Source organism: Empidonax traillii, unplaced genomic scaffold (assembly GCF_003031625.1).
Source record: "Empidonax traillii isolate 1590-97213 ecotype Southwest subspecies unplaced genomic scaffold, ASM303162v1 scaffold590:size398203, whole genome shotgun sequence".
NCBI classification, from domain to species: domain Eukaryota; kingdom Metazoa; phylum Chordata; class Aves; order Passeriformes; family Tyrannidae; genus Empidonax; species Empidonax traillii.
In genome coordinates this window covers 105,570-127,898 of record NW_020955783.1, presented here as the reverse complement: position 1 = coordinate 127,898, position 22,329 = coordinate 105,570, and the positions used below count along the sequence as shown (strand labels likewise).

The window sequence follows — 22,329 nt, the reverse complement described above, 5'->3', positions numbered from 1 at the left end:
AGGAAAGAAATGGGGAGAAAGTGATGGTTTTCCTTAGCCACTTTCATGCTTCTCTCTAGTTTTTTAAGCTGGGACTACACTATGGCACATAAATTTACTACAGATACCTTATTTTCTCGCCATCCACCTGGGCACAAGGCATGTGTGCTTTTTGTGGAGGTTCTGTTTGATACGCCTTTATCCTTTGTCAACTTGATTCCTGCCAACTTTTAGGAGTTTGCAAGTTTTTGTTTCAAAAAGCAGCAATTTCTACAACCTTCCTGGGGACATGAATGCCCATAGGTGGATTTCGTTTTGGGGTTTTTTTTGCAGTATGAGGAGAAAGAAGTTACAGTGGGTTCATGCTGCCTCTTGCTAGCCAGTAAATATTAAATCTGTACAGAGCTTGTTAAAATAGGCATGAAGATATTTTAAAATGCTGGAGTAGAAACTCTCCATGTTTATGTGACAATGGCTGTGAGCACTGAAGATCTGTCATTCTATACTATAAGCCCTGTCTTTTACACAATAAGAGGACAGCTTTTTATAAAGACTTCCTGCTGCTTATCATTAATCCCTCAACTTCTAGACTGGATTTGGTTAATGCTTTTGGGGAATGAATCTGGATGATTAATTAAGAGTACCACGGATATCTGTAATAAGATTACGCACATGGTTTTCCATTGCCATGACTCAGCTGAGTTTCTTTTGAACCAATGGGAACTTTGTTATCGCAGTCAATGCACTCAACATTGGAACTGATAAAACAGTAATAATAAAAGCCAAAAGGAGACTACATTTTAAATGTAGACAAATATAAAATATATTATATAATATTATATATATTATACAGTAGTAGGAGGGAGGGCCATGTTAAGCCATGAATCCATAGGGAAGCTAAAAAAGGGCAAAGCATTAAGCAGAAGTATCCAAGATAAAGAAGGAAAGTGAAGGTCACTAGATAGGATAAGCCAAAGACAGGTGGACAACAGTTAAGGCAAGCATCAGAACACAAATAAAAAACATAATATGAATCAGAGATATTAAGAATATTGGGTTAACTCGAAAAAACTGAAGCACCTGCCTATTTTGAGGAAAATCCATGTATGCTTTGGATAGAGCAAGGGAATTCAGCGGATCCTGTTCCTTTCAAGTAGAGTAAAAAACAGGCTACAGAAAGTTTTTTATTACAAGGAGGTTTCTTGTCCTATAATGTGTTGTTTGAGGTTAACAAGCGTCCTTGCGCAAAGAGACTTCCAACTTGTTCTTTAACTGCAGTTTGATCCTTTCACTATGGCCATCAGGACAAATCCTTTGGAGAATGCAGCTGATTTGCATCCTTCCCATCATGCAAAGCAAATTAGTCAGATACGGCCATAGGAGTGTTCACTGTATGGCGCATGGATATGTAGTAGGAGTGACGGGGAGAAAAATGTCCCCTCATCTGAGGCACCCCTGGCTGGTACCTAAGGCTCTTAGCATAACCCTGAGGGAACATCAGCTTCTGGTGTCATTTACAGTAGGATGAAGCATGCTCTGATCTTTGCTAGGAGCTGGACAGATGCCTGGATAACAGTAGGATAAGAGACCTGAGAGCAGGAGGTAGTCTATCCATCTCCCTCTCAAGTGTACTGAACCTCCATTAGTCAGGCTCCAGCCTCTGCACTGATGGCAGAAACATTCTCCTAAGATATGGAAGAAGGAAACTCTTCTCCTGGGGTGACTGTTTGTGCTCTTCTTCCCTCTTCCCCTCCCATCAGATGGAGGTCTGAATCTCAGGTTAAATTTCCACTGAGCTGTGAAGCAGCAGGAAAGCAGATTTATACCTTGCCTGTTATTTCCACTAGCATCCCCCCAAGTGTATATAAAACATTACTATAATTCTGTCCTAGGGTTCTGTTGATATTAATAAACCACTTGAATTTTGCTCTAAGTAATTAAAATTACAAGTACCTTTTACTGCCGTTACATGCAGGAGGCAAGCACGGCTGGGGCTTTGTTATTTAGATATGTGTAATAATTCAGGCAGCAGTATATATTTCTTCAACTGCTTTTCTTTCAAAGAACAGTCTAAAGCCTTCAGCAATGCAATACAGTGTTCCTTAAAGCTTCAAAACATAAATATACGTCCCATACCGCCTGATGGAAACAAATAGCACAAATGCCAAGCAATTTTTTCCTGATTAACTGCTTGCAAATAACTTATAGCTGTTTCATGTGGTAGGTCAATAAAAAGAAATAACTCTTCAGTGTCAAATTAAACCTGGCTTAGATATTAGGATTTCCAAAGTTAAATGTAATTACTGAGTAATTATAAATTGTAAAAATATAAAAAACTGAGTATTGCTCATGGAGATCTAAAAAAAAAAAAACAAGCTTTAGGTTCAGTCCAGGCTCTCTGGCTTTTTCAGACACCTCTAGGAATAAGCCAGCCCTTCATCAGCAGTAAGAATAAGACTTGCTGTTTGTTCAGTCTTTCCCCCAATAACTGCATTTCTCTAGGACTGACTTTCTAGAGAGGACTAAAATGACAGCAACAGCAGATGCACAGAGGAAAAAAGGGAAAATCAGTAGGCAAATGCATTTATGGGAGACTGGAAGGTTATAAGGCCTCTCAGGCTCTATTTGCTGAAGCCTGTATAGGGCATAGCTAGTGCATTTAAAGGAACTTCAGAAATCCTAATTGAAAAAGCATATATACTCCCTAGGCACAAGACAAGCTGGGAATTGACAAGCTTTTTCTTGGTTTCTTTTTTTTCCATCAGAAAAACTTATCTTGTGCTCTTTTTCTGATTGTTTGGATGAACAAGGGAGGGTACGACTAGAGAGGCAGAATTATGCCTGGAAGGCTTGCGTGAGATAGATGAAAGAATCAAAACACAGCTTTAAATCTACAAGGAGTTAAGACCACTGCATGACTAAACTTGAGGTAAGTTCTTGCCAGTCAAACAGGAGAAAATACACTTGGGCTTGTTAACCAGGAACTCAGAATACTTTTTTCATCACAACATTTAATTGCTACTCATATAATCAATGTGTAAAACATGGTCAGAAGGCTTATTTGGAGGAAACATTTTTTTGAATGATACTTTTTTGTCTGACAAAGCAAACAGCATCAGCTGAAGATAACAGTCCAAAGGCAGAAAATGAGCAGAAGAATACAAAACTTATTAGGGCAATTAAGGCTACAGCAAGGAAGGACATGAAATACTAACAAGGCAAATGTTAGGAGTGCAAGATGGCTTTGCTGAGAAAAAAAAGCAACAGAGCTCAGTCCAAAACAACATCCAAACAGATATTCACAAATAGCCTGCATCCATTTCATTATTTTAGGAGTGTAAAGATTTTCTTGAAAATTACTTTAAAAAATAAGAATGTTTTTGCTATCTGGACAGGATCCAGATGTGGATCCCTTAGGCCAATCTCTTTCCATTAACTGCAGAGGTACTACAGAGAAATCCTCCAAACTACAACTCTAGCTTTTAGAGGAATACATTTAAATGAAAAGCAGCCCTGAATGTCTATGTTTCAGTGTATGTAAAACAGTAATCATCATCATCAGCAGCAGCAGCATCACTGCTTCATCTAATGTTATGTATATAAAAGAGTTCTGACCCTGCTCTTCCTCCTCTGTCAGTGTATAATATATACATAAAGATAAGAAAATAAGCTCTTTACATCTTAGTCAATCTATACCACCTATATCAAGCTTCATTCAATTTAATTGCCAGTTAATGTCTTAGTGCAAACTATCTAAATCCCTAAGGAGCAGGATTGGTTCAAGTCCTTTTACTTAAGTAGTCTTCTCTATCTTTTATAGGATCATACAACTGTTCCAACATACAATAATTTTCAATAAAGCCACCACCTAGATATTGACGTTCTATCTGATCACTTTAAGTACTTTAGAATTGAGCCAAGCTATACGTTTTTATCTCACTACATCCTTATCTCCCCTCTATCTTATCAAACATGACTTTGTCGTATTTTATTGCCAATCAGAGAGAATCTTAAACAATTCACCCTTAGATAGTGGTGTCATCTGTTTATCATGTGCTGTAATCATTGAATACTACCAGAATTAGTGATGAGTAGCTTGCATTCATTGAAAATGCTTTTACCTATGCTGTGGATATTTCATTTCCTCCTATTAGTCCCTTTCTGGGTTACTGCATGCAAAGTGAAAAAAAAAAAAAAAAAAGCTTGTATATTTTATTTCACAGTGACTTTTATCCCTACTACTACTAATTAGGTTTTTTTTGATTTGTTGATTTTTTTTTTTTTAATAGAAATAGTCTTTAACTTAAGAGACACCACATGCTATTGCATTACCAGGAAAATGACTACATATCAGTGTGCAGAGCTGTATAACAAGTTCAGCCAGCTTGGTCTCACTTCCAGGTAGCTTGCAGTTTCCAAATTGCTTTATCTGAGTCAAAGGAAGTCACTCAAAGTCACTGAAGATGTTGTTGTAAATGTTAGTGCAATGTCACTATATACTGGAAATAATTAGAGCCGTTATGTTCTGCCCTTCATATCTATCTTTCATTCTTTTAATCCTACCACCATGATGTTTGGGAAAGTTCTTTTTTTTTCTGTATTTCACCTGAAGAAATTATGTTTTCTTTTTTATTTCCAACTCAAAGTAAGTGCAATGCATGTAATATAATGAAATTGCTACCCAAAAGAACTGCCAATGATTGCCTGATCAGTGCTGAGAGTTTTGGGTTTTCAGTTTTTTTGATTTGTTTGGGTTTTTTCTCCTTCTTAATAGCTGCACAACTTTGAGGTGAAAGGCACTGGAGAGCAAACAGAAATCATCACTGCTTCTCTTGTCATATATATTATCATTCTGTTATTCTCCTGCCTGCTTGTATCCCACACACAAGCATTAACAAACTCCATTTTAAAAAGAGATATAAAGAAAAGTGGTACCCATGAATGTACCATATTGGGGAAGGAAAGTTTTTTTGCAGAGTGAAGATGCCAAATCCTCAATAATTTCAGTAACAGAGGGGAAGATGAGACTATGTCCTGCTGGAAGAGGACTATCTCAAAGAAGAAACAGATAATTTATAAAAAATGTTAACGATTACAGAAATTCCGTAATTAGAATCAGTGCTATTTCTGTTGCAGATAATACAGATGGATGAAAGGGAACAGAGAAGGTCCTCCAGGCTTGCAGGAAAATTTTTTGCTGTTCAGCACTGAGGAGGATTATGAGAATCCAAAGCCTAAGTAAGGGAGAAGCTGATTAAAAAGGAGGAGTCAAATACACCCAGATATGAAAGGCAAACCAACTGTGGATAATATATAAGATACAAAAGTGTATAAGAATCGTTTATTATTAATCCCAAACAAGTCTCTATTTTATTACATTATCATTTTTCTTTTCAGACTTACCCTCCATAGCATGTATTTCAATGTGAAGGGGCCTGAGGGATTTGCCATAGATCCCAAGAATGACTTGAACTGAGCCTTAGACTCACAAGAACAAAGGAAAGTGTGCATAGCACAAAATAATTTCTATTATAATCACATAAAATAGCATATTTTAAGTCATCCACTTTTATCTCTTATGTCAGTAATATGCTCTGATTCCCAAAAATAGTCCTAAATATATTATCAGGCTGTATGTCTCATCAGCTGAAGCCAAGGCAATGGCAATAGGAGGACTGCTTTCAATTATTTTGTCTTTTAATACATATGCATTCTGAGGTTTTCTGCTGTATTGCATGGTTCATAATTTCACGGATAGCATGCTTGCTGCTGACATTACTCCTCGACATATTTCAATGTCAGGCTTTATAATATGCAAAAATGCCCAGGCATATAGTAGAAACACTAAATAATGAAGCTTCAGCTTCATCCAACTTGAGCACATATTCAGCGATCTCTATCTGCTTACAAAGTGATTTGTTGAGTGGGTTTAAGTAGATATTTAAAGCTAAAAATGTGCATCAGCACTTTACTGATCCTGATTTGCCTCCATCCCTCCACGTCATCTATTTGATTTAACCCTCCAGCACACACATTTCCCATTCTTTCATTTGACATTGTTGGGAGAACAGTGGAACTCCACCCAGAAACTCCCATTCTCTCCTGAGTCCTATTGAACTTATGATCTCAGTATATTTTTCACTGAAGGAGTACCACAGGTTAGTTTTGCCCCATGTGAAAAACACTGCTCTGTTTCACAGCTGCTGCCTATCTGGTTCACTGGGTAAGTAATCAAGAACAGTTTTCTTTTTTTTCCTGTTTTATGAGAAAATTCAAACAGGAGAAGTCTGAAACATGATCTTTCAACCATTTTTCACTTTCCCAGCACTCACTTCCCTCTCTCCTATTTAACCTTCCTCTAAAGGAAATAATTTTGTCTTTCCATCCACTCTTTGTTCTGGAGCTTCTCTGTGACTCTGATCTTTTCCCTCATATTTCTCCTGTTCCTGCTAAACTTGGTCCATGAACAGTTTGTCATAACTGACCACAACAGATAAATTTTATGTAATAAGTTATGGATTTATAGCTATGGGGAATTTTGCTACTTCAGTGTAGAACCCAGAAAGACTATGTGAGAGTAGTGTTTCTTTACATTTAGTGGTCTGCCTTAATGTGATTAATCCTGCCAACAACTTGACAAAAGTCAGAGAAAGAAAAGAAGGGACAAAAAATACAAAGTCACGTTTTAATGTTTTTGAATGTTAAGGAAGACAGAAAACTGGCTACGTGCCTGTCTTTCCTTTAAGTGTATTTTTGAGACCAAAACCCTGTACAGATTTTGCCTTTCATAATATGTAAATCACATTTTCCTATAGAAAGGAGGAAATGTTCACATTACAAATCATTCTGTCTGGGACAGAAAGGAACTGCAGTGTAATTAGCAGGAGGATATGGCTGTTGTAGGAAGTCGCCTTTCTTATGGAAGAGAGGCTTTGCACAGTCCAACCTAGACAGGCTTGAACAATATTACAAGAACATTCATTATATCCATTATAATGTCTCAAGCACATTTGTGGCCAACCCAGGCTGCAAATACAATACATTTCCCTAAATAGATTAATAAGAAATCAGAGGTCCTAGAATTACTTTGACATATCATTTAAATGCATTGTAATCCTGACAACTCTTAAGTATTAGAGAAAATCCAATATAGAGACTTTGTACTGAGAACCCACAATGTATTACATTTTACAATGCATAATGGTGAATCTGTTGATTAGCCCTCGGCTATAACAGCTAAGAGATGTCTCAGAAATAGTTTAGAAGACAGCTAGACTATTTCACATATATATTTGTTTTTATCTCATCTCCTTTTTTTAACACTGTTATGTATAACTATATTTTCACGTTTATGTAAAGAATGTAGTCTATCGCTTTGCTAGACAACACTTGTCTTCATTCACTTTATGCCTGCCCACCATTTAAATCTTGCAAGACAGACAAATTACTTTCTCAGAAGCAAAAGGGTGAAATAAAGCAGTACTACAGTCAAGCTTTGGATGCCTGCAAACTGAAGCACACAGCTTGGACTTCCAAACAGCACATGAGGAAAGTGTGCGCTGCTGTGGGTGAACTGCTGTATGCGGAAAACTGTGCGGACATCAATTACAAAAAGTGTGCACGGGCAACTTACACTGTCTTTAGAAAACCCATTTGTGACAGAGCACAGGTGCCCCCCAGCTCAGACCAAGCATGAGATTTCTGCACCGTCACAACCCTCTCACAGGCATGTGGGAAAAGAGGAGAGGAGATGTGTGCACTCAGATACCCAGGAGCTCTGCAAGCACAAGGTCTTGCTCAGCCATCCTGAGTGAAGACCTCAAGACTCCTGCAGCATTTGACAGTGCTTTTAGGCAGAATTTGTGAGCGAGTACTTCTCTCTCTGCTACTTCTGTGGATGTATACCCTGTTTTCTCCTCAGATTGTATATGTGTGCGAAGAATTTCAGTGACACAGGAGGGCTCTGCTCTCCCCTTTGGAAGCTCAGTTTGTTACTTGCATGAGGAGATATCCTGACTTTCCTGAGCATATCTGCAAAAGCCTACTATGCAAACTGTGTCTGTTGACTCTCCAGGAGAAAGGTACCTGAAGCCTAGTTTTAAAGACAAGATCCAAATTCCACAGCAGTCAACAGAAAGGCTACTGCTGATATTTGTGGAAAAAGTAATTCCTGGCTTAGGAGACTTTGGGTAACTCACCAAGTACTCACTTGGTCTATTCTGCTGAAGTCCATGGAATTGTAGAAGAGAAAAAGTCCCAGAGCAGGAAGCATTCAATAAATCACTGCTTTTTCAGCAGTGAATCGGAACATTGGGAGTGCTGGAAAGTGCAGAAGGTTTTCAGTGCAAACTGAAAGAACCAGAGCAAAGGACTTAGCCCAGGCATGCTTCATCTGTGAACAGCTACCTGACATCTGGTCTCCAGACCAAATAATGTTACAGGAAGTATATGAAAATTGTGTAGGTATTCAGAACATCATATTTATAACCTATACATATGACATCTTAAAATGTTTTGTAAAATATTCTTCACATAAAAACACAGTCTTTTGAACAACTAGAAGGCAAGAGGGAAAAAAAAATCCTGAAAAATGTATTCAAGTAATTCTAGTGATACACCACCTAGTTTTATTTGCTTCCTCATGCAAATAAAGGATGTTTGAATGTTATGTATGTTATCTACGAATGTTATGTTGTATGGCAGTTACATATGAACGTCCTTGCATTCATATATAACTGGTGCATGATAATGAACAAATAAGAGATAATTGTTATTAGAACCAATAATGTATAGTGACTGATTTTGCATTTAAGATATGGCCTATCTCAAATACTTCTCCTCAGTTTGAACCTTACTACAAAGACAATAGAAATCGCTGCTCTGCTTTTTATAAAACATCTTTGTTAAAGCACTAGAACTGGATTCTAACTCACCGAAGTGCATTAGACTTTCACACAAAGTGTGATAGGCCTTTTCCTCATCATTCAGCCATTTTGGCTGGTTGTTACAATCACTTTGAGATTGTTCTGATTTGGCTCTCAGTGTTATGCCTTTTAGAGCTGAGATAAGATACTCTGCTTGCAGTATTACTAAGTATATTTGGCACTTGCTGCAGTTATATGTGGCTGTTGTTAGTGTGGAGCCACATAAGCAGAGACTCATCACAGAAAGAGCTATGGTGCTGTGATGGAAACAACACCCTGATCGAAAGTGGGGGGAGGATGGTGCATGGAGAGAGTATTGGTAAGAGCATCATCTGTATTACTATATATTGTGTGTGCTGTCTTTGAATAACCCAAAGCAAACAGAAAGCTGAGAGTTTGTTAGTACACACATAATGAGTATTTCAGATGCATGATCTATAAATATGATACAGTCCTGGAAATGTAGTTACCATCAGTAACTAGCACAGTTATTATTTCACAAAATGCAGTAACCACTAAAACTTGAAAGAATATGCTGATTAAGAAACACAGTGGGGAGGAAGAAAGGTTCCACTTGCTATATTTGCATACTTTTATTTTCAGAGCTTGTGCTAGAGGAGGGTAAAAGGCTGCTTCACCACAGTCATTTGCTCAGAAGCACAAAATTTACTTGATAGTGAGCAACAAGACTGAGATGACAGAAGAGGGGAATCCATCCTAAAAATCAGAATAGGGTACATCCAAACTGTAAGAGAACTCCCAAAGCAAATCAGTGTGGCAAACTAAGTCACCTATTCTGCTCAGAGCCCTGACTGCCATGCAGATGGGGTACTCCGACACTGCAAGCTGCTGTTCTCCACTTCTTTTTTTGGTTTTGTTTTACATTATTGGAGCAGCAACCTTCACTAGAAGAAACTTGGATGTTTCGTATTTTGAAACAGATTTGAGACAACCTAATGCCCCTTGGTTTTCCTGCTTCCTGGGTAGTCAGGAATCCAGACCAAAAGGGGTGTGCAGAAACCCACCATCCACCATGTCTCCAGTCTAGTATCTATGAAGTGATCCAGGGGCCCCAGAGGTGATTATGGCCAAGTATTAGAGAGAAATCAGTCCTGCCTCACAGGCAAAGGTATGCAAGGAAATGTTCATTTACCACCTTGGGTGACCCTCAGGTTAACAAAAATACAAAGATACATGTATTCCAGAAATCGAGAAAGGAGGACAAACTTATAAGGCTGGAAGATAAATGTGTAATCCCTCCTTACAAGAGTACAGAGAAGCAGAGTTTTGTTACTCTGAGCTGTTACAGGGTACATCAATTAGTTTGAAAGTAGGCTACATGGCAGCAAAGGGTAGAAACATTGCTGACAGTATTAAAAACAGATCAAAAGACAAACACTGTAATTTGGGATTTGAGTTTTAGTTGTTCTGAAGAGCTGTTAGCAGTGGAAATTACCTCGCTACTAACTATCAAGACAATATTTTCATGCAGTGAGAATGATCCAAAGGTAATTAGCATCAGCGGAAAAAAACCCATGAGTGAAAGTTCTGTCTGTGCTGAAGTGAAGATGAAATACTTTAATTGTGGGGGAAAAGATTTCATCCAATTCACATCAAGTGAAAGGGTTACACCCAATGAGCACTTCAGACAAGAATAACACATCTCCCTTCTCTTCCCCACTCCTTCCTCTTGGTTGTCTCTCAGACATCATCAGGAGTTTCTCCTGAAGATCTTGTGAATAAAGAGTTTTCTTAAGAGCGACAGGAGGTGCACTGCAGTATGGTTACACTCAGAAAAGTATGTGAGAAAACAGTCTGAAATGTGCAGCCCCTCCTTCCACTCCTTAAACTAAGGACTACTCATCCATCTTTATATATTTAAAAATAAGGCACTTTAGAAGCAGTATGAAGCAAAAGTAATTTTAGCAACACCATTTATAAGTCTGACAGCTCTGATAAGGTAGGAAAAATATGTAACATGAAACAAATACATGAGATAGGAATAAACCCCTCAAACTGCCTAATGTCCAGCTAATAATATATTTTGACTCATACTATTCAACGCCTTAGAAAATTGGAAAGATTTCAGAAAGAAAGTATTTCAACTGGGCTATGCAGTCTGTAGGATAAAAGCTATCAAATAGTGCCTTGGGTTACATTTGTGATATTTGAAATGCACTATGGTATCCTTTTCTGTCATCCTTTGCTTAATTCTACAGTGAGCCCTCAAAATGAATGTGTTCATAAACCAAGTTTTGCTTTTAGGAATGAGTGCACTTGACTTTTAATTTCTATAGCACTTGAGTGCAAACATCTCAAACCCTCCCTGTTTAATAAGTGTCCTTCATCTTGTTCCACATCACCAGGCCATGGTACATTGCTGAGCCCAGAATTCAAGTGCAGCTCCAACTTTCCTTATCTAGTGTTACTGAGTCATAGCAAAGTGAGTATTAAAATATACATTTGTGCCCTATTGTTCATCCATTTCATGTGAAAACAACAATCTAATTTGTCTTAGGTTTATAGAGCTAAGTCTACAGCTTTAGGGGTGGACATTTGAGATTGTCTTCTGCCTTGAACATCATCAACAATCCTTTCCAGGTAAGTTCCACTTTAAAAATGTCTAGTATAAGTAATTGTATTACATATAATTGTGTTAAAATCTTTCCTGCTTAAGATCCCCACTGACTTTATAGTTCAGGGAGAAAACAACATATTTTTCTTGTAAATTTACTGAGTATTTATAATTTCTCATATGTGTTTTGGGCTGAAACCTCTGCAGACCTTGTGGGGAAGACACATGGACAGACTAACTTAAGCTGATTCCATTTTAGGCTTTCTGCATTTTGGAGAGGACAGGAAAGAGGAAACTTTCACTGAGAAAGTGAATAATTTGTCCTGACATGTTAAAGTTCATGGAAACCCTAAAACCCAGTTATCTTAGATTAAAACTTTGCCCAGCAGTGTAAGCCTGCTCTTATTTTAAAATGTCCTTGAACAATTAACCCGCACTGACCTAGATTTTTAAAGATTGCCAACCAATCCTCAGACAGAATCAATGGTATGTCTCTTGGACATGCTATATGATGTTAGCCTGTACAGGATTTGAACAAGTAGGTCTCCCTCATCCTGCAAGGATTATGCAAAAGGAAGGGGTTTCTTTTCCAGATGAAGAAGCTCACACATGAGAAATGCTGCCACACATATCAGTCTTTCTGCTGCATAAGGATCCAGCTTACTGAAATGCCACAAGTCTCCCTGTCAAAAATACAAAGCTTATTTGCCAGTGATACCCTCCTACTCTGCCGCAGCCCACAAGATGCTTAAAATAACTAACCAAAGGTAAGCTTCAAAGCCTTCTGCCTTAAGCTTCAGTTTCAAACAAAGCAACTGAAATTTAAACAGAGGAAGTAACTGTTGTTCTGTTCATGACATCACCCTTCAACCAGAAATAAATATAAATCTCTTATTCCTTAACTATTTCATGAAACTCTAAATCAGGTGAGTGTTCATAAAAGCCCAATGCATTATTAAAAGTTACAACAGTGGTGTGATTTTCAGCATGAAAACACTTGAGTGGTTCTTTGACATCTTTGGTCACCTTGTAAGTATGGGAAAGGTGCCAATAAGTTCTCCAATGCAACTCTGTATTTTCTCTAATATTACTACACACATACTTAATACTGGAGGCTGTAAATCCTGAACAATCTTCTACCATTACCTGCTGCCTTCAGTTATAGTCAGCCTAGCAGGCTTTACTTCCAGTGATCAGAATGAGTCGTGAGAGAGACAAGCAAGCATCTATATGACTGTCCATAACATGTAACAGTGTCACACTGATGGATGGATGTATTACAGCTCCCTGTGTCCTTTCTTTTGCCTGCCCTTTCTGGCCTCCATCCCTTTTTGACCTGTTGAGCAGGTCAAGCGGCTACTGCTTAACTTTCCTCTGGAAAGTTTCCTTTGGCCCATGGCAAGTCTTGGTCTGTGCTATGTGTTTGCTGGGTGACCCCTTTCTGCCTCAGCCAAATAAACGTACATGATCCCCCTTCGTTCCTGTCACATTCTTCTATCCCATTTCTGTCCTTTAATTTCAAGTCAGTGATTTTGCAGCTTGACTCTCTCTTCCTCCAATCCTTCCCAGGTTACAAAGGGATGAAAAGCATCATTTCCTTATATGTGAGCCATAAAGAGGCACTGCTGACTGGGAAGCACCCTGAGGTAGCAGATGTTAAAACTGAGATTATTAAATATTCTGGATATGAAGCAGCATGAATGAATTTGAAGATATGAGCTTCTGGCTGTCCTGTGACTTGAGAAGAGTTAACTGCAGTTTGGGCAGCACAGAGGAACATTTTCAAAGATAGAAACCCTGAAATGTCAAAGAACAGAGTTATCAAAACAGATCATTGTTAACAAATGGCTGTTTATTGCTAACACAAAGCAAGTGTATGATTTGAAGCTGGATTCTTTCTGTAAGTGTTTACTAGAGGAAGAGACGAAAATAGACACAACTGCTTCCTTATGGCCCACTACTACACTGTTTTATTTCCAATTACTTCCAGTTCCAATTACTTCCAATACGAATTCCAACTTTTGGTCTTTGACCCACAGAGTGAAAACGTCTCTCACTATTAGTGTAGGCACATCCTATTGCCAGTCTAATTTTTTAGAAGAAAATTAATTTGATATAGTGACCAGAATAAACTTCATGCACTTGAAGCTATCGGAATATCATGCATGTCTGGACAAGACTTACCATACCACAATTGATTTGTAATTCTGTTGGGGATTATATTGCTTAGTTTGGGTTTGTCACCTCAATCTTCCTGTCTAAATTCATGCCAGTATCTATGCATCTTTGGAAATACCTTCACATCTCTTTTGTGGTAGGAATTAAATCAGTAATACATAATGCACGGTAGGAAAACCACAGTGCAGAACATGATCTCGTCAAAGCGTCACAGAGAGGAGGGACTGAAGTTATTCAAACAGTTCAAGGAAAATACCTCAATATTGTTTTCAGAAAATACTCACCACAACATATCATCCATAAATAGTTTCTGTTACTGCATGGGGTTTTTTCTGCTATGTTCAAGTAGATAAAAGATGGGCAACAAGTGCACATGCCAGCTGAAAGCCTCATTCCCTTGCTTCTGTGAATACAAAGGGTGATTGGTTTAGTATTTCTGAGAACCAGCCTGTCTGCTCCCCTCTGCCAAATAGCGGGAGAGTCAAAGGTAGGAAGAAACCTTTGCTGCTCTCTTTGGCATTCGCTGGCAGTCATGCAGATATGACATTATGAAGTCACATATCCCAACATACATTAAGTGCCTTTAATGTAAATAACACCTTTTTTTCTCTGGCAGGCAATCTCATCCCATTGGAAGTGCCACTAATGCATTAGCGTGTAATTGAAGTAACATTTGCCACGCCACCTGGGAAAAGGCTCAAGCTTGAAACTTATTAACAACCTAAGGACGAAACAAAACACTTAAACTATAATTTGCAGGGTAGGTAAATATCTAGCAGACTTTGATAGCAAGGCAGGGGAGAAAGAACTTATCACCATTTGACCTTTTGTTTCAGAAACGAAAAAGCAAACTATAACAACCCTGCCTGGCTACAGCGAAATGCAAGGTAACATAAGGCAAAATTCAGCTATCCGGGGTAACCGAGTGAGCACTCAAATCTTTTGAACACACAGACCCAGAAGTTACAAATCACAGCACTACTGCACAGGTGGAGCAGAAGGCTGTTTTCCCTCTGAGCAGGGTACTGAGGCCTTGGTGGCACCTCAGAGCAAGGGCAGGCTTAGTCAGTGCCAGGGACAGGTCAGCCTTGCTAGCTGGGGTAACCATGTCAGGGAAGGGATGCAGCAGTGAGTGCTTCTGCATGAGCTACAGATGGGAACGGGAGCCTCTGGGAATCCTGGTAGGCAGGTTGATTGCTAAAATCCACGTGCTCACAGCTCGTTGGAGCAAGCTGACTAAAAGGAGCTAGTATCACACCTTCATTTTCTGCATGGACATGTTCACTGTTTCTTCAGCAGAGACTAGTATCAGAAAAATTTGGAGCTTGTTCCCTCCCTTGATTTCCAAAAGGAACAGTAGGAACTGCCTGCTTCTCCTCTTTGGACCCGAATGAAGTGAGGAAGCTGCTGCCAGTCCCTGGCATCAGCGAGACCTCACCTACACAACAAAGGCTTCACTAGAATGATTGCACCAGTCAGGACTGGTGAAACAATATCTAGTCCATAAAGCATGCAACTTCACCAGAAAATGGCCCAGTATAGCTGTCATACTGGCAGGAAACAGTTTTGCTGACCTACCTGACTTTGTTTCTGGATTAAGCTGTACAGGCAAAAAAACCCTTTTCTGTAAGAAGTAAATTTAGGGGGGTTGCACTCTGCTAGTGCAGCCACATCTGCAAACCTTCTTTAGTAGAAACAAAGGATGAGTTTGTCAACACTTGCAAAACAAAGAGTAATCAAGACCTACTTTTAAATTCCAAGTAAAAGAAGTCCATTCAACCCACTGGTCACAGAACTGTGAACTGCCAAAGATGTAAAATCTCCTAAAGCAGAGACAGTAACAGGCAGTATTTAGTCTTTGGATCATAGTAACAACTGAGAACTCCAGCTGATATCAGTCTGACATGACAGTGAGGTGGGAGCAAATATATTGAGGATGATTTCAAGACAACCAGACAGAAGCTTTCTCAGATGAAATATTTTCTGTATCTCAGTACAGGTGTTTCATGCAACTACAAACTAAATACACTCAAAATCTGCAACTCACATAGCAAGTCCAAAACTTGCTTCAGGTTGAATAATCAGAATGTACAATGATCTCAGGCATTAGGGTGTCTTCTCAGCTGTTCTTTGAAAATCATGAGCACCAGTGAGAGCTAAACCCCATTACACAGCATTTGACATCAAATGTTTGAGATCTTACGCAGTTTTCTACATTATTAATTTTCTACCTGATGGCAGTGTGCTCCTTTTATTTTTGCCTCCCACTCTTGTTCTGTAATCAAAAGCCTGAAGTAAAAATTCAGGTTAATTCCTTTTATTTTACTCTCTCCTGCTGCTGTTCTATCTGTCAGAGCTGCTGCAGGGAATGAAAACTGTAGCAGAACAGACTAATGAAAACATTGCTCTACCTTTTGCAATATTAATACTGACAGAATTTCACAGTTCCCTGTCTCAGACAGTAAAAAAAACCAGGTCTTATTTTTCATGTACCAACTATTATTTTCCCATCGTCACAGGGTAGCAGAAAATCAAAACCACCCACTACCTCCTGTACAAAAGCTACCCCTAGGAGCTGCATACAGAACACTGTCATTTTCCAGTGGCTTCAGGGATCCAGTTTTCCTCGCTACTTTTTTTTTGTTTGGTTTCATTTTTGTTTGTTTGTTTGTTTGCTTGCTTTCTACATCTCTATTAGTATCGAGGGCATGGCTAGATACAAAGCAAAATATAAGCTTCCACCTACGCTGTGTCTGGAAGGAAAGGTTCAGTCACCTCTGTGTAAGTTCTCCTCCACCACCTGATCTGGAAGCACAGTGCACAAGGTGATGGGGCTAGAATCAGCCACAACAGGAACAAATAAATATGTGATCCCATCTTTTTGCCTTGTTCAGACACAGCAATGTTACTTAGTCACATACCTTATAACACAGGACCAAGAGTGAGTGTCCTCTGTAGCTACCACTTGAAATTTGTATGATTACCAATGGACGGATTGAAAACAATTCAGGTAAGAACCTAAAAATGTCAATATCTAGTACAACCCACAAGCTGCAAGTGCTACTATTGGGATTTAGGGGACTATTCTGCTCTCTTTTTTTTCATAGATGTATTAGTAAAATATTACTATAATGCCCTCTAGTGTCCACAAATAAGAGACAGAGTATCTTGCTACTGCTTCATCTCAGCACTTCTCTCTCGACAGGGAAGTTTACAGCCTTACATGCTGCTGAAGAGCATGCAAGGAGTTCTGATTATTAAATATTAGACATGCGCTTCTTATTTCCATTTCTTTCCCTGCATGGAGACAAAAGACAAATCCCACTGAAGCTGACTGGGGCATGCAGGTTGCTGAAACCTGGGGCTTTGCAGCAAGGTCCCTTGGGAGTCTAAACATGCCTGGTCATCTGCATAGGGATCTACAAGTGGATGTAAGAACGTGCACCATCTGCCTCAGAGCAGTCAGCTCATGATGAATGCCCAGTATAACACCACACAGCCCCATAAGCAGCATTGCTTGTGTGACTTCTTGAGATCAGAAACAGGTTACAAGCCACCCATCCACATGACCCTCCTGCACAGAGATTCCCAAGGAGAACATCAGGCTCAGGCAGAAGCCTTTAGGTGATGTGTCCTGGCTGACTAGGGTCTGGATAGAGAATCAAAAAGATGCCCCGTAAAGGGGATAGAAATGGTATTTCTTCACAGACCCTGAGCTTTGGGGTGATGTGAAAGGTGATGTGGCCCTGATCTATCTGCATGCAGGGTGACACTTAGTTCTTGGAGGAAAGGCATTAAAGTTAAGCACATGTGAACTTGGAGAAGTTACTGATTCCACACAGAAAAAATCTCAAACTTTCTCCTACTCCTCCTCCTCTCATTGCTGTTGCCTTGAAAGCAAAGATGCCCTCAGAAGCGCTGTAGAGTGACCACAATAGTAACACTTTGCAATGTGTTTATCTAAGCACAGATATAATTCCGGATGTGCAGGAGACCAGAAAGGTTAACTGACTTATCCAATGTCACAGCACATGGCCATGAATAGATCCAGACCTCCTGGCTCCCAGACCTGTGCTTAAACCACAACAGTGTGTTCCTTCCTCTCAGCAAATGTGCTGAGAACTCGCACAACTTGAACCTACTCATTATTTTTCTTTCTGAAGTTCCTGACAGGAATCCATAGCCAGATACTTCAAACTCAGCACTACAATTGCGATTTACTGGTGGTGACACACACACTGTCTTTGTGTCATTTTTAGACAAAAATCTGATCAATGATTAACAGCTGAGGTGCAATGTATCTACAGAGATCTTGAAGTATATACAGTGAATTCCAGTACTATCCATGAGACTTAAAATACGTTGCTTCAGGATCGTTCTATTGCCACAATTAGTTTAAGTACTACTATTTATTGTAACTTCTGATTTGACTGAATCCTATTCACTTAATTACTTTTGTTTTTAATCTTAAAAGGCAATAGCTAAAGTCTCCTGTTTTTTTTAATGGGGTCCTCCCTTTAATACACTCTGCTGAAGGAATGATTCTCCCTTCCCTCACTGATTTTTTTTCCACTGCAATTTTACAGACACTAAAGAACTGAGCTGCAGCAGCACTTCCTAGATGCTATGAGAACACTATTTTGAGCCTTGAAATCTATTATTTAAAAGGAATAAATCAAATTCTTCTTTTTTTTTTTTTTTTTTTTTTTTTTTTTTTTTTTTTTTTTTTTTTTTTTTTTTTTTTTTTTTTTTTTTTTTTTTTTTTTTTTTTTATCATCAGACTTGGCTTCCAAAGTGATAGCAGAGACAGTTTTGGGGACAATTCAGCAGAAATGGGTCACTGAATGAAATTCTGTTTTGCAGTAGAAAACATATAAAATGTGTTTTACTTCTTAGCATATAAGTGTGCCACAGTATAAGCAGGGATACTCTGCAGCTGCAGTGAAGAAGAGATTGAAGGCTATTGAAATTGCCTCTGCCTGGCAGGCACTGAGCTGAGGCATGCCAGTACATGCTCTGTGTAGAATACAAATGGCCTTGAGAAGGAAAATGTTATTTCACTCTTTCTTATTAATTTCTACACCACTTATGCTGTCTTCTTTTCCTCTCACTTCAGGGGTCCTAGGCTGCGAACACCAGTCACCCACCCCAACCTCCCCCAGCAGGCACAGCCTGCCTCCCATGGACAGGAGCAGCCTACACTGCAGATGAACCTGTGCTCCTGCAAACCCTTCACAACTGAGAGCCTCTCGTTGAGGGCACAGCATCCTTGTTGGACAAAAGTCAGCAATGTACCACGCAGGACTGAGAAGGACATGCAGAGGAAAATCTTAGTATTCCACCTTCCCACTGAGAAATGCTGTAAGATCAAGTAATTGCAACCATAATGCTGTTCTTCCCCAAAAGAATTAGAGTGCCTAAGTTCAAGGAGCAAATTATAAAGATGAGTTTACTCAAGACAAGGTACTCTGAGAGCCAGATATTTAAAAGTCAGAAACATGAAGGTACTGGTTTGTATAGATGAGGAATGTCAGAAGCTGATAATATACCCAATTTCCACTGAAATTAATGGAACTTAGAGACTTCATTCCCCAAAACTCTATCTAAAAATAGGTATCTCTCTGCAGCTTCAGGTGCTTCACTAACTTTAAATGCCAGGCCTGAAATCCAGCTTTCAGTAGTTAGTTCCATGTGTTAGATGGATCAGGAAAACAAAAGTTTTAAAAAAATATTTTTACAAAAGTAATTCAAAATTTACAAAGAAACACAATGTCAAATGTTCCTTGGCTAATTCAGGAGCTAAAGATTCGTTTAAAGTTGTAACAACTAAGGGCAAAATTTTCAAGGGTACATAAGGGAGAGACAGATGCTTATTGAGGAATTAGTAGAATTCATTTTAATACTATTAAAAAGGAAAAGATCAACACAATTTGATTAATTTCATATAAGCACACACTCCTCAAGCAGGAGGGACTGCCACAGGGCTAGTTATTCTAACAATGTTTGCCAGCAGTATTATTCTTTTAAGTGTTTTGTAGACAGATACACTAGATACACCCATTAAATGTGTTCCAGAGTCAGTTTTATTAGACACTGGTAATAGTCTAAATATTGACTTTTGTAATCCCCTTTAACAGTTGTTGCTTTCTGCACTTGACTTGATATTTAGCTCAGAACAGAGTTTCTGTTTATATGGGTTATTTAAATCCTAGGATGTGTTACTTAAAAACTGAAATGAAATGTAAAAGAGGAAACATTAAGCTTAGTGGCAATATTTAGGTATGTGAAACATCCATAATTCATAAATATTCACGTAGCTTCTCAACTTCTTTCCCAGTAAACATTTCAAATCAATAGTTTTATGTTTCATAGGTATCATCTTAACTGACCTGCAACAGATCTGATGGAAATTTCCATAGACTTAATGTGCTTATTGCAAAATCATACTTTACTCGTGAAAAACGTTCCAAAGACAGAAAATTTAAAAGAACTACAGAATTACTGAATTAAAGGAAATGCTGATTTCACCTTGTAAGCATATTAAAAGTTAATTACTTTTTACATGAAAGCAACATGAAATGGCAATATAGACATTCTCTGTTCCTCAGCAAAGCAGGAATAGTAAAACTAAAAAACCAATATTCTCTATAATGCTGTAGTCCATATGCCTGTGAATTTTTCTGCCTCACCCCCGCTTACCAATGCAGATACCCCTGCCAGTGTGGGGAAAAGGTAAGTGGGGAAAAGAACACAGTGGGCTGGGAGGCAATGTTTTTGCTCCCTCATTTCTGCACTGTCAGGCTTCTGGACAGACACCAGACAGCAACATATTTCTGGTCCGTATCAGCCCCTTCTATATGCAACTCAGTATAGTATTTTCTCCTTTCAAACTAAAAACATTAAGAAAAAGACAGAAACAAGCTCCCAGTGCCAAACCAATCAACCCTTGCCCTCTTCCCAGGTAGCTACCAAAGTAGCTCAAACAGCTTCCAGTGCCAAGCAGCCAGCTGGACGTGGCCAAGGAAGGTGTTTGTCCCTCACACCGTTGCAGCACTGGTCACTGGTTACGACACAGCCTTTCATCTTCTGTTTTGTTCCTAGACTTCATTATGAAGTCACTCATTTTGAAAACATAGAACTACTGTAGGAAATTTGTGTATCAAAACCTGTTCAAAGTAACAGGAACACATCAGTCACATTCTGATTGTGGGTATTTTTCTATTACTTATTCTACAATTCAAGTTTGTTCTTTGGACTCAACCTTTGTCAGATCACTTACGATTGAAGTCAATAATATTAACCCATGTCAAATTGAAATCTATTCAAAATAATTGGCTTAGGAAGCCATGCTGTTCACCTTTCAAAACAGGTTTGCCTCATACTCCCAAAATGCAAAAATTCTTTTAAAATTCTTGTTTGTATTTTAAAAGTTTATCTATTTTGTTCCTTGTCACTTGCTGAGGATGGAATCTTGCAACTCTAATTGGAAAATATTACTGAAAAGTTACTTTTAAATTATAAACTTATAACACCAAAAAGAATCTTACATCTTTTTTTGTCAATCAGAAACTATTGTACGAATGGAGATCTGATTGCTGACAGTGTTTTCTTTGGACCATTACAAAAAAACCTCCACATATTTAAGGTGAAGATCACATGCATAGATATTGCTGCTGAACTAGCCCATAATTAATTTGTTATAAATAATACTTTAAAAAAACTGTCCTTAAAAGATAAACAAGTGAGATAAACATGTTTTCAAGGTGAAATTATCCTGGTTTATCTAGTTTCCAGCCAAAGCAAATTTTCAAAAATAACCATTTTTGAACTACACCAAAAGTGGCATAGGATAAAACGCCCTTGGTAATGTTTCTAAGTGGAATTATGGACAGATCAAATCCTCCCTTCTCTTCTACACATGTCAGTGGTGTGAATGTTGCATAAGCAGATCTTTATTTGCTCATTTCATTCTTGCATCTGGTGAGAGATTACCTACTGAGTTACTAAAGCAAAATTTAACTTTTCAATTCAACCACTGAGCTGGGAGATAAATACATACTTAGACGCTTGCATTAAAGCAGACAGGTTTCCCCTCTAGAGCACTTTAGAGATTTCCATTCATTTGACATGGAATGCAGGTGCTTATTTTAGAAGGCTTTCTTCCCTAGACATCTAAAATTCAGATCCAGACTAGACAGTCAGATGCAGAGTTGCAATACCCAGATGCAAGCTGGGTAGGCAGACAGGGTCTTATCCCATGTGATTAACATTTTATGAAAGTTAGATGGCCTTAAGTGAAATGTTTCTCTCCCAGTGGTCTTTCTGCCTTCAAAATGGCCATTAAAATCCTGAACTATTTTTAGCATTTCCATATGATTTATTAAATATTAAAATTTAAGTAGGTAGGGAAAATTACTGTGCATTGCTGTCAACCTGAAAAACAGCTTGATATGAAAAGTTTTGGAGACTGGAACTCAGAGCTATATTTGGGTCAGTACAATGAAAGTAATGAGGCAACTTTATCCTGGAACTATGTACTGTAAAAGGAGGTCAACAAGTATGAATGCCCAAATGAATGAAGGAGCACACACTCTGAAGCTCAGAGAACGAAACTATTCCAAAAGAAGAATTTTGAACTCAAGTTGGAAAGTAATTAATTATGGGAATTTGGAT

The 22,329-nt window shown here is 38.6% G+C and overlaps 1 protein-coding gene across 2 annotated transcripts in view; it reads right to left on the bottom strand.

Moving 5' to 3' along the window:
• The window catches only part of SLC35F3 (solute carrier family 35 member F3), a 170,100-nt gene that overhangs the window by 69,603 nt on the left and 78,168 nt on the right, over positions 1 to 22,329 (bottom strand). Inside the window, exon 1 of one of the 2 annotated variants that reach the window (XM_027898304.1) lies at positions 7,640 to 7,644. The exons of the other annotated variant lie outside the window; for it this stretch is intronic. The gene's annotated coding sequence lies outside the window, so the exon portion shown is untranslated. Of the gene's footprint in view, positions 1 to 7,639; positions 7,645 to 22,329 lie in introns of those variants that run through there. 2 annotated transcript variants of the gene reach the window in all.